General features: G+C 34.3%; 1 protein-coding gene across 4 annotated transcripts in view; it reads left to right on the top strand.

Moving 5' to 3' along the window:
* The window catches only part of GRM5 (glutamate metabotropic receptor 5), a 573,672-nt gene that overhangs the window by 404,480 nt on the left and 155,963 nt on the right, over nucleotides 1-13,229 (top strand). The window lies entirely within an intron of this gene.

The raw sequence follows: 13,229 nt of genomic DNA, 5'->3' as shown, positions 1-13,229 counted from the left end.
CCATCTCAAATGCAGCAAAGGTCAGTGACTCTCAACATTCCCTCTCACACTCAAATACAACCCTGAGTGGTTCTTCACTTTACTCTGACATTTCTTAGATCCAACCTACAAATGAGATGTGTTGATTCTTCCCTCGTACTTGTCTGAATCCTCTCAGTGCTTCTCTATATATAGGTCTAAGCTTCACCCTCACATCTGCTTGTTCCAAACACAACCTACAACAGAAATGCTTGGTAATTATACTCTACAGTATTTTCTTTCTCCCAAATAGTGTCGCATCCCCGGTCTGAAATTACAGATACTGAACTATGAACCATTTGGCACTGCCCGTTTCTCTACGCTTCTCTCATAGCCTGGGTTCATGTTTTCTACTCAACACATCTCCCTAAATAGATTTTTGTCCTTTCTGTCTCTGAGATATGACTTATGCTCTAACTGGACATTCAAGTATGAACAGCCAGTACATTTAAACCATTTGGGGGCAATACAAACTAGAAAAGAAATTTTGACAGACTAAAAAGTATAATAAATGAATTTCTCAATTGCTCGTAACATGCAGCATCCCCATTGGGTGATCACATTCCCTTTACCAGTTCTACCAAATATAGATTTATTGATAATATCTGAATTAAATATCTCTGGTCAGACTTCTGTTCATTTCATATTATATGTGTAACGGCATTTGCGACATATTCACCTGATTGTTTCACAAGCATTTCAAAGTTAACATATTTAAAACTAAACTTCCCCAAGAAACATATTTGTCTTTAGTAAATGGTACTAATCACTCAAATCAGAGAATTCGGTGTCGTTCTAGATTTGTTTTCCTTCCTCATACTCTATAGAATATTATTCACAAAACCCTGCCTCTTTGGCCTCATACAGTATTTCTTACTTCAGTTCCTAATTTTCCATCCTATAATCACTTCCTTGTTTCAAATCATCACTTCTCACCTGACTTATGGCAATGGACTCCTAATAAGCACTTGAAAATGGAAAAGGTTTAAATTCATTTGCAAAGAAGAGTCATCTGTAAAATAGTATAAATTAGACTGTGTCATATTCATATTTTAAATTTCTGTGAAAATTAAGTGGCTGGAATTTTCCCTACATAAAAACAAATGTGGATACATGCCTCTTTGCTTTTGTTCATGATATTTGCAGTGCTGCAAATGCCATCTCCATTTTTATATCTGACAATTTTGAAAAAACTTCAAGACTCGATACAGTAACTTCTCTGTGTTGATTACCACTGTATCCTCAGCATATAATAAACTGCTTCATATATAACAGGCACTTAATACATATTTGCTGATTGATTTATTCTGTCTCAATCATGTCCATTTTACTTTTTAGTACCTTTCAGTTTTTCCAGTTATCAGCAATGTCTTTTTATTATTGCTGTAATTATGTATTATATAAATATGGCCTAGAATTTTATATTTTACTTCAAACATTTGTTTCCTGGACCATAGTGTTTGCTCCGATCAGATTTGAGTAAAAATATTTCTGCTGTATTCAACAAGAGAGTTTTCTCAAAATTATCATTACTTTTGTACATTTCACCAATTGTCAACTCTTTGACACTTTAGATTTGAGACCAGATATCAACTTATAAAAAATAAAATAACTTTTCCTCAAGACATGGGCCCAATTTTTCATGTCTCATTTTGTATAGGTCTTTGTTATACATATTATTCAACTGTATTTAAATTATACTTTTCTGTAGTCTTTCCTTCTTCAAGTCTTTCTTTCTTCCAGTCGTCCACCAGAGTATAAGCTTGATTTAGGACAGATATAATATGTTTGTCATCAAATTTGACTTAGGCTTGGAACATAGTAGATGCTTAATAAATGTTGATGTACTTGGACTGTACTAATTTGGTCCACTATTTTCAGATTCCAAAAGGATTTTCTAAGAATTATAAATTTCAATATTTAAGTCTAAATATGGGTAATGCAACTTCATGTTAGCTATAATCAGTTTTATTATGATATCACTGGATTTTTTAAAAAGTGGTGGCCAAGGACTCCAAGATATTCTTAAAAATGCCTGAGCATTTTAAGACTCCTAAGAATGAAATGAATTAATGATGAATCTCCTTTATGCAGAATTTGCTGCTGAAATTTTACAAGTCGGCATTATAAATTTCTTGACCAATCAGAAGTTTTAAGTTTCTTGTTTAAATAAAAATATTTAACACATTATAATATACAATCAAAAGAGCACAGAAACCATGAATGTGTAGTACATTGAATTTGCATGAAGTTAACAAGCTCATTTAAACACCAACCAGATCCAGAAATAAAATTTTACCATTGCTCCACAGTGAGCAAGGTCCCAACATTCCAACTTGCTCATTCCAAGTCTAACACACTCTTCAAAAGGAACCAATGTTTTAACTTCCAATATTCTGGGTTATTGTATTCAAACTTTTATGTAAGTGGAATATGTATAATCTTCTCCTTTCCATATATTTTCTTTAACTTGGTATTATGTTTATTATATTATTCATTTTCCTTCATGTAACAGTAGTTTGTTCATTTTCATTGCTGTCTACTACTGTATTGTATAAATAAACTGCAATTCATTGTCCTTTCCACTAGCAATGAACATTTTGGTTGTTATTAATATGAGACTATTTCAAATAGTGCTACTGTGAATGTAAGAGCTGAAGAAAGAGGAAAGAAACACTAAACGCAGCTGGCAGTTAAAGACAGGTTTACTTTAGACAAAACCTGAGAGGTGCTCCTAGCCAATTTCGGTCAGGAGCACTTTCTCTTACAGACTAAGAGTGTATATTGGTTTTAGGGTGAGCAGACTTACTGCAAGCTTGGAATGTTTATGTGTGTGGGGAAGTTTATGGCAGGGTTGGAATCTTTCTGGGAGGAGAAGAGGTTATCTTGGGACAGACATCTTTCTGGCCTGGAGGGGGGTTATCTAGGGTCTAGCATGTCTCTGCTTCGGGAGGATTTTGGAATGTTTCTTGTTGGAGACGTTATTTGTGGTTTATGGTCGTGCTGACCTTAGCCATTAAGTTGATGCTCTTTGGATTTAGATGGCTTTTTATTAAGGTGAACTTTAGAATGAGGGGCTTGTCCAAGATGGCAATGCTCCTGCTCTGCCAGTGAACATTCTTCTGTATGCATTTTGGTGTGTATTTAATAGCATTTCTGTTAGGAATATATTTAGGGCCAGAATTACTGGGTTATATTGTATGCTTATATTCAGTTGTAGTAGATATGCCAAATAGTTTTCCAATGCAGTTGTACCGACCTATACTCTTAAAATCAGTGATTGAGAATTGCAGTTGCTTTTCATTTTATACTGCACTATGTCTATCATTTTTAACTTTTTGCCATTTTGTTCTGTGAGTAGTGCTATTCATAGCTTGTATTCTCCTAATGATTAAAGTTAACCACTTTAAAAACATTTACTGGTCATTTCAAATCCTATTTTGTGAGGTGTGAAGTGTTCAAGCTTCCTGACCACTTACTTTTCTGTAGGATTTTCTATTTTTACATTAAATTATAGAAATTATTTATATACTTTAAATATGAGTCCTTTTCAGACTATCTTTTTGCCTATCTAACTATCATTTTGGTATCTGTCATCTGTATACACAACACACACACACTACAAGATCTCCTAATTTGTGGCCTACCTTTTTACTCAATTAGTGGTGTCTTTCGATGAAAATAAACTGTTAGTTATATTACGGATACCTTTAACAATTTTGACTTTAATAGTTCTTTCTATGCCCTTGTTGAGAAATCTTTCCTATCCTATGATGAAAATATCTCCTTTTGTTATTATCTAGAAGATTTATTATTTTATCATTCCTATTTAGGTCCACAATCTACCTTGAATTTTGATTTTTGTAAATGGTGTGGATTAAGTATCAAGACTCTTTTTTCATAAAGACATATGATTCACCTAGAATCCTTTTTATTAGAACATTTTTTCCTACTTCTTTGCAGTGTTGCCTTTGTTAGAAATTAAGTCTCTCTATGCATGTGGGACTCTGTTCTATTGGTCTACTTATCTATTTCTACAAATTATGTATAAGTTTCTAAAACCCTAATATCTAATAGTATGTTTTTTCAAATAAACTTTGTTCTTTATTAAGGTTATCATGGCTATTTTTGAACTTTTACATTTCCCTACAAATTTTAGAATCTACTTATAAATATTCTCTCCATCTAAACCCCACCAAGGAAAACTCACTGGAATATTGATTGAGATTACAATCCATCTATAATCAACTTTAAGAGAGTTAACTGTACATTATTCATTCATCCAATTTATGAATACTGTATAACTCTTTATCAAGTAAAATCTCCCATAATTTATCTTACATGCATGAATAGAACTTGCACATATTATTTAGGTTTCTTTCTTTGTATTAAGTGTTTTTTAAGTAGTATATTTAAATTTTTAATTTGTATTTGTTTTGAATATACAGAAATTAAATGTATTTATATATGCCAAACTAGTACTCATCAAATTTTCTAAATTCCTTTGTTATTTGTAATAGTGTATCTGTAGCATATCTACAGATTATTTCAGATCTTCTAGGTAAATAATTGCATTATTCTTGACTAATGACAGTTTACTCCTTTTTTATTTATTTTCTTTCCTTATTGAACTTGCTGGAACATTCAATAAAATATTAGGAAAAAGTAGTGAGTGAAGACATTTCTCACTTATGCTGGATATCAGGAAGAAACATTTCAACGTTTTACTGTTGTGTTATCTTCACTGTAAAGACTGCACAGATTAAGGAAGTTATCTTTTTTAGTTAGGTTGCTAAGGAATTTTATCAGAATGATGTTGAATTTGTCACGTTTTCATTAATTTATTGACTGCATTATGTTGTTAATGTGGTAAATTAAGCTGACCAGCTTTAGAAAATTAAAATAAATTTATATGTATATACCACATTTTCTTTATCCATTCATCCACTAATAAACATTTAGGGTGTATCTACATCTTGATTGTTGTGAACAATGCTGCAATGAACATGAGGGTGTATATGTCTCTTCAAAATCTTGATTTTCATTATTTTGGATGAATACCCAGAAATAGAATTATTGGATCATATGGCAATTCAATTTTTAATATTTTGAGGAAGCTACATATTGTTTTCCATAGTGGTTGCACCATTTTGCTATGGATAAACTGTGAGAACATTATGCTAAGAGAAATACCATAAAGTCTGCCAGTCACAGGAAAACAAATACTTCATGATTCAACTTATAAGATACGACTAAAATAATGAAATTGATAAAAGCATAAACTGAATTGTGGTTGCCAGGGGCTGGGAGGATGAGGGAAATGGGGAGCTGCTATTCAAGAAATATGAAGATTCAGTTCTACAAGATGAATAAGTTCTAATAATCTGCTGTGCAATACTGTGCTTATAGTTAACAATATTGTACTGTACAGTGAAAAATTTATTAAGACAGATCTCTTGTCACCTGTTTTTACCACAATAAGAACAATAATAATTTTTTATTCCTGGGGTATACCAAATTTGAATGAGTATTAGCATTTCTGTACATTGCTGGACACAATTTCCTAATATGGTATGTGAGATTTTTCATTGATATTTATAAGAGTTTGGCCTACATTTTGTCTTTCTTTTGAAATAATTTTAATATTTAGATATTACTGTTTTTCTGGACTTATAAAATGAAGTTTTCCTCTTTGCTTTTTCCTGAAAAATATTGTTGAGTATTGGTGTTATTTCTCATCCAAAGGTGTAGAATAATTTGTTAGTGAAGTTGGTGGGCCAGACTCTGTGTGTGTGTGTGTGTGTGTGTGTGTGTGTGTGTGTGTGTGTGTGTTTTCTGGAGATGTTTTAAATAAACTTCCATTGATTTAAGAGATATAAAATTATTCTGTTTTTATATTATGTTTGTTTCTGTTTCATAATTTAATACTTATGTAGGGATTTATCTATTTTATCTAAATTTTCAAATTTATTTCCATAATATATTTCACAATATTCTTTTTGGCTGCCCATTTACAATTACCTTTTAGTATATAACTTGTGCATTTCTCATTTTTTTATTATTATTGCCAAGTATTCATAAATGTTCATCAGTTTTATTAGTCTTTCCAAAGAATCAATCTTGACTTTAACATTTCTTTCTTTTTCTTTTTTTTATTTTATTATTTTTTTAAATATACAGTCTCCCTCTGTCGCCCAGGCTGGAGTGCAGTAGCACAATCTCGGCTCACTGCAGCCTCTCTCTGCCTACCAGGTTCAAGTGATTTTCCTGCCTCAGCCTCCCGAGAAGCTGGGACTACAGGCGCCTGTCACCACGTCCAGCTAATTTTGTGGGGTTTTTTTAGTGCAGATGGGGTTTCACCATATGGGCCAGGCTAGTCTTGAACTCCTGACCTTGTGATCTGCCTGCATCGGCCTCCCAAAGTGCTGGGATTACAGGTGTGAATCACCGTGCCTAGCTTTTTTTTTTCCTACTATACTTTTTTTAAGCAATTCTCCATAAATTTTTATTTTTCCATGACCTCTAGCTTTTGGGGGGTTTAATGTGCTTCTTTTTCTCACTTCCTGTATTTTACTTTCAATAACTTTGCCTTTAATTTTTAACAGCTTTACTATGATAAGCCTGGGTGTGAATTACTTCATATTTATTTTGCTTAGAGTCATCATACTTATTAATGTGTGTTTCAGTGTATTTCATACTGGTTGCACTTTTGATTTTGCAAATACTCCATCATTATCTCTTCAAATATGATTTCTACTCTATTCTCTTTTTCTCTTCTCCCCCTGGAAAACTAACTATCTGAATTAGATGTTTTCATCATATTTTATACTTTTCTATATTCAAAAATTGTGTTTTTCCATGTTTCAGTCTGGATATTTTCTATTCCTTTAAGATTTCTAAACTTCATTTTGGTTGTGTTTATTCTGCTGAAGCTGACACATCCATTGAGTTCTTAATTTAAATTTTTAAATGTTTAGATTCTTAAATTTCTCTTTATTTTAAATTACTGCTTTCAATGTAATACTCTGACTTTTCATCTATTCTCTTGAATATATTATTCATATTTGTATTTAAATTCACTCGATTGATTCTAATGATTGGGATGGGATTGATTTCATTGACTGTTTTTCCTGGTTTTCAATCATTTCATTCTTTTTCTTTAATGCTTTATATGCCTGTCCATTTACTACTGAAATGATAGACAAACGTGTAAAAATTATAGAGGTAATCTAAGGCTACATCTCGTTGTATGTACATCCAGAGAGAATTTGCTGTTGCTTGTTTATAGCAGTTAGAAGAGAGGAAGACCATTTTAAGCTAGCTTGATAGTGAGAGTATTTGAAGCAGTTTCCATTTTTGTTGGAGCCTGTCACTTTCTAGTTCGTCTTTACAACTAAAATATAGCCTCTAATGATCCCAAATAAAAACTCAAAGTGGTTTCAGTATGCAATGGTTTGTTTGCTCTCAATAAAACTCAGGCTGAAATTTGATCCCCACTGTGGTGGTGTTAGGTGGGGCCTAGTGGGAGATGTTTGGGTTATGTGGGCAGATCCCTCATCAATGGCTTGTTGCTCCTCTCTCAGCCTGAGTGAGTTCTCACACTTGAGAGACTGGATTGGTTCTCATGGGAATGGATTAGTTCCCGGAAGAGTGAGTGATTATAAAGTCAGAACACCTCTCAAGTTTCCCCTCTTTGCATGTGTCCACTTCCTTTTCCACCTTGTGATACAGCACAAAAGCCCTCACCAGAAGCCAGAGGCATGCCCTTGAACTTCTTAGCCTGCCAAATAAAAAGTAGAATAAACCTGTTTTCCTTATAAATTACCCAGTTGGGAGCATTCTCTTATAAACAACAGGAAATGGACTAATGGACAAGTGCAATTCTTTTTTCTTCAGTTCAGTATGACTGCCTAAAACTCTTCTCATCTTTCCAATATCTTAGCCACTTCTGAGCTTTTCAGCAAATGCCTACAAATTAGCGAAGGGTTCAAGGGAGAAAATAGTATCTGCTTCAGATATCTGTGCTTCTCTTCCCTCCCAGATATTCACTGATAAGATTTTAAATGTCATATTAGCCCAGAACTCAAAAATGTTCAAAGCTCACCTAGCGCTTTTGTCCCAACTTCTTAGCTTCTTATCAATGAGTTCAACTTCAATGAATTGTCACATACTTCAAAGGGAAAGTCTTTCCTCAGTCCATTTTTTTTTTTTTCTCTCCAGGATCATGGTCCCCTCAATACTGGCTGACTAGACAGCTTTCTGACCACTTAAACAAATTTAAAAAAATTATTCAAATTATTCAGCTTTTCTAGTTGTCTTCAGAGAAGGGCTTGCCTAATTTATCACAGGCAAATGTGGAAGTAGCTATTGAGTTTCTATTACGTGACTTAAAATTTAAGTCTACGTGGATTAATTATTGGGCATATGATACTTAAATTTTTCAGGAACTTAGGTTTTGACTTTGGTTTCGCTTCTTGTACAATGATTATTTCTATAACTTAATCTGAATCCCAGTATAATTTTTGATTATTTACTCTTCTTCTATAGCTATAAGTTTTATTTGGAAACCATATTAAATAAATGTGAGAAGTTCACAATAGACTTGGTTTCCCTGAGTGTCATGGGGATATTTTGTCAAGGAAAAACATGTTGCCTCCAAGTGAAATGTGAATGAAAATGAGTCCATTCTGTGTTTATGTACAGAAATCAAGGTCTCTTAAGCATCTTCTAATCGGTCTTTTCCATGTTATTAGAGAGACTCTTACTAACTATAACAGAGCACTGAACAATACAGAGATAGACATTTTATCGGAATATTAATTTAATGGTTTAAGGCAGTTTCTCTATTTGACAATTCAAGTAGAAGGGAAAAAAAGAAAGAAATTCCAAGAGGGGTGTGTGTGTGTGTGTGTGTGTGTGTGTGTGTGTGTGTGTGTAGAAATTAAATTAGCTCTTCTATCTACATTTTAATGTATATAACTTTGGACACAGATTTGTATTAAAGATCACATTTCATACATTGTTCTAGTTCAGTTTTAATGTCTAGATTTAGATAGAGTGGGTTTAAATCTTGTGTGACCCTGGGCAATTTGCTGCTTTTCAAGCTACAGTTTCCTCATGTGGAATGTGAATATGTAAAATTATGTACTTCAATTTCATACATATAGTCTTTCCTTAGCATCTGTGGGATTGATTCCAAGACCCTCTGTGGATTCTAAAATTTGTGGATGCTCAAGTCACTTTTATAATAGCTCAAATCATTATCATATAGTATTTGCATTTAGCCTACATACATACTCTTGTATACTTTAAATAATCCCTACATTACTTATAATACCTAATACAATGAAAATGCTATGTGAAGCTGGACACTGTGGCTCACACCTGTAATCCCAGCACTTTGGGAGGCCGAGGAAGGTGGATCACCTGAGGTCAGGAGTTCGAGACCAGCCTGGCCAACATGATGAAACCCCGTCACAAATAAAAATACAAAAATTAGCCGGGCGTGGTGGTGTGCGCCTGTAGTCCCAGCTTCAGAGGAGGCTGAGGCAGGAGAATTGCTTGAACCCGGGAGGCGGAAGTTGCAGTGAGCCGAGATCATGCCATTGCATTCCAGCCTGGGCAACAAAGCAAGATTCCATCTTAAAAAAAAGAAATAAGAAAAGAAAATGCTATGTGAATAATTGTTGTACTCTATTGTTTAGGAATAATGACAAGAGAAAAAAAGTTTGTACATGTTCAGTACAGATACAACCATCCATTTTTTTTTTTTATCTGGGTTGATTGATTCCACACATGTGGAACCCAGGGATATGGAGGGCCAACTGTATATATAATACTTAGCAGAATATAAACATGAGCATATATTGCTTAGGACAATGCTTGGCAGGAAAAAAAACACTATATACATTAGCATAGTTATCATTCAAGTAATTTTTTTCATTTGCCTGACTCTAAGGTTGAAGGGAATGATAATTTTTCTTCTCTTTATTCCTTATAAGCAGCACTCTATAGAGAACTTAGCAAGTGCAACGTTACTTGTTAGATTTTGCTAAATGTATCAGTAATGTTAAATAATGCAGGAAGTTTGAGGAAAGTATGAGGAAAATACAGATTTGAAATTATGAAGTTCCTAGTGACCTGTTATGATATAAAAGGAAATAAAACAAACTGGGAGGTGAGATTTATATTCATTGATATCATCTTGAAGCCTGCCTTATTGCTTAGAATTTAATAGGTGTTCAATAAAAAATTACTGATTTAATATTGCACTTAGCACTGTGCAATCACCTTGATTATGCTCTCAAAGGCTGTTTGGCCTTCATAAAAGAGGCAATTAAGAAGAGAAGAAATATTTTTGAAAAGGTGAGTGTTGGCCGGGCATGGTGGCTCACACCTATAATCCCAGCACTTTGGGAGGCCGAGACAGGCGGATCACAACGTCAGGAGATCGAGACCATGGTGAAACCCCATCTCTACTAAAAATACAAAAAATTAGCTGGGCGTGGTGGCAGGCGCCTGTAGTACCAGCTACTCAGGAGGCTGAGGCAGGATAATGGCATGAACTCAAGAGGTGGAGCTTGCAGTGACCCGAGATTGCACCACTGCACTCCAGCCCGGGTGACAGAGCAAGACTTGGTCTCAAAAAAGAAAAAAAAAAAAAATGTGAGTGTTATCCTAGCACAGTCTTGTAACAGAAAACTCTAAGCACTCTAAGCACTAGTCCCACTGATGAAAGTTTACAAGCTTAACAGAAGGAATTAGTCAAATTCAGTGGAAGACGGGTTTATACCATGAAAACTGGAAGATCATCCTAAGAAAGGAAACCATGAAAAAACAGAAAAGGTTATATAAAGCTGTGGATACAATAGCTCATTCAAAGTGTTTTCTCTGTTGAAATGGATCATTTTGCTTACTAAGTTGTTGCACATTTTATACAATAGCCTCAATTTTTGCATTTCTCCAACTGGCTATAATATGATGAGAGAAACAAAAGATTGGGTAACACACAACATAATCAATCTATTTATAAATATGTTTATCAGCTTATCCTCTTTAAAGGATGTGTATGATGAGGAAGCATCCCTGGAGCCACAAGTCATTAAACCAGAGGACATTAAGCCTGCCATCCTAGAACCAAAATCAAGACAGGATGGATATTCCAACTATTCTAATAGGTTTCTCTTACTATCTGTTATTTTCTATAATCCCCATGTCTTTGTAAGTCAGTCTATACTGACCACACCCAGAATTAGGTCAGACCACCTAAGATTTTATCTCTTCAAATATTAACAGGCATTGTCCTTCTGACTGAAGAAATGCAGAATAGAGGTGGGAAGTGAGTATTAACTTTATAGTGTTGTGTAACAAATTATAACAAAATTAGCAGCTTAAACTGCATGTATTATTTCATACTTTCTGGATGTCAGGGGACTGTGTATGGCAACTGGGTTCTCTGCTCAGGGTCAAACAGGCTGTAGTCAGGGTATTGGTGAACTGCATTTCTTTTTGGAAGCTTTGTGGAAGAATCTGCTTCCAAATACATTCAAGTTTTTGGCTGAATTTGGTGGTCTGTGGGTGTATGCTTGAGTCTTATTCTGGTGCTGGTTGTTTGCTGGAGGCCATACTCATTTCTGAGAGGCCACCTGCATTCCTTTCCCTGTAGCTCCCTCCATCAGGAAAGCCAACAATGGAGATTCTCCTCCAGCTCTCTCATGTCAAGTCCCTCTCATTTGAATCTTTGTTATCAGAAATAACCAGTCCCTTTCAGGACTCACCTAGTTAGATCAGATTCATAGAGGGTAGTATCCCTATTTTAAAGTCAGCTTGTTTGGAACCTAAAATACATCTTTAAAATCCTTCCAGAGAAGCACTTATCCAGATGAGTGTTTGATTGAATAACTAAGACAGGTGTGTATATCCCAAAGATCAGAGATCTTGGGTGCCATTTTAGAATCTTACCTACACATTTTCAGATTACAATCTGATCCCTGTTTTCCAATACATGTCAGTCACTTAAATAAAATTCATCAAGACACAGTTCTCTGCTGTCATTACTGTATGTCATTACTTAGCAGATTTATGGAGTATGAAATGTGCTGGAATTTTGGAATTTGCAAGATCTGAGTTTATATCTCCTCTACATTTGCCGTGGGGTTTTGAGTAGGTTATTTAATACCTGAGATTTCCTTAGTTATAAAGTTATTTAATCCTTCAGTTTCCTCAGATGTAAAAACTAGCGCTAATAATTATCTCTAAGGCCTGCAGAACTTTAGAAAAAGCCATACAATGAAAATTACCTTATGGTATACAGTTGACAAATTTCAAGTTCCTGACTTTTTCCCTTCTTTTGAATGTTCTGATATCACTCCTCCAATCTACCTCTACTTACTTTTTATGAATCCTTTGAGATGAGAAATATTGAGATTTATACACCTCAGAAATAAGTTGATTTTCAGTTGATAACATTATCTTTTTCTCAACAATTCTAAATTTTGATTCTTTCTGGAATTAATTCATTAGTGTTGGCTGGGGTATATTCATAAGAACCTTAACTTAAAATTTCAAAGCCAGGCACAGTGGCAAAGGCCTGTAGTCCTAGCTATTCTCGAGGCTGAGGTGGGATGACTGCTTGAACCTAGGAGTTTGAATCCGTCCCGGGCAACACAGTGAGACTGTATTTAATAAATAAATAAAATAAAACGAAATAGAGTCTCAATATTTTTCCTTGATTTTCACCAGTATATAGAGATTTGAGACTTCCTGCTCTTCCTGGGGTGCAGGGAGCAATATTATACGAAAACAGCCTAGTAGTCAGTAGACTCCCACTATTAGAATTTTTAAAAATCCCAAAATATCTGTTAAAATGCTATTGGTAAGAGATTTGGCAGGATGATGATTACATGTGGGTAGAACAGCAGTTTCCATAATAATTATGTGGGTTGCAAACAGATTTTGAAAAAAAAATACTGAGATGCAGCCTAATGAATACACTCATTAACCTTAATAACATCAGGTAGATAATGGAGAGGACCATTCTGCAGGGGGGAATCAACTCAGCCTTTCAGAGTCATTTTATAAGGCACATTTGACAGTGTTGTTTTCTCAATTAACAAATGAGTAGGTGTAGTTATCTGAAAAGAAATCTGTGTTATTTGAAGTTTTCCTTTTAAAACCTAATTTTTAAACAAGTTATATTAAACATTTCTTGG

This window comes from Macaca thibetana, chromosome 14, assembly GCF_024542745.1.
Source record: "Macaca thibetana thibetana isolate TM-01 chromosome 14, ASM2454274v1, whole genome shotgun sequence".
Taxonomy (NCBI): domain Eukaryota; kingdom Metazoa; phylum Chordata; class Mammalia; order Primates; family Cercopithecidae; genus Macaca; species Macaca thibetana.
Note: the sequence above shows the minus strand (reverse complement) of the source record. Positions and strands in the feature narration are given on the sequence as shown.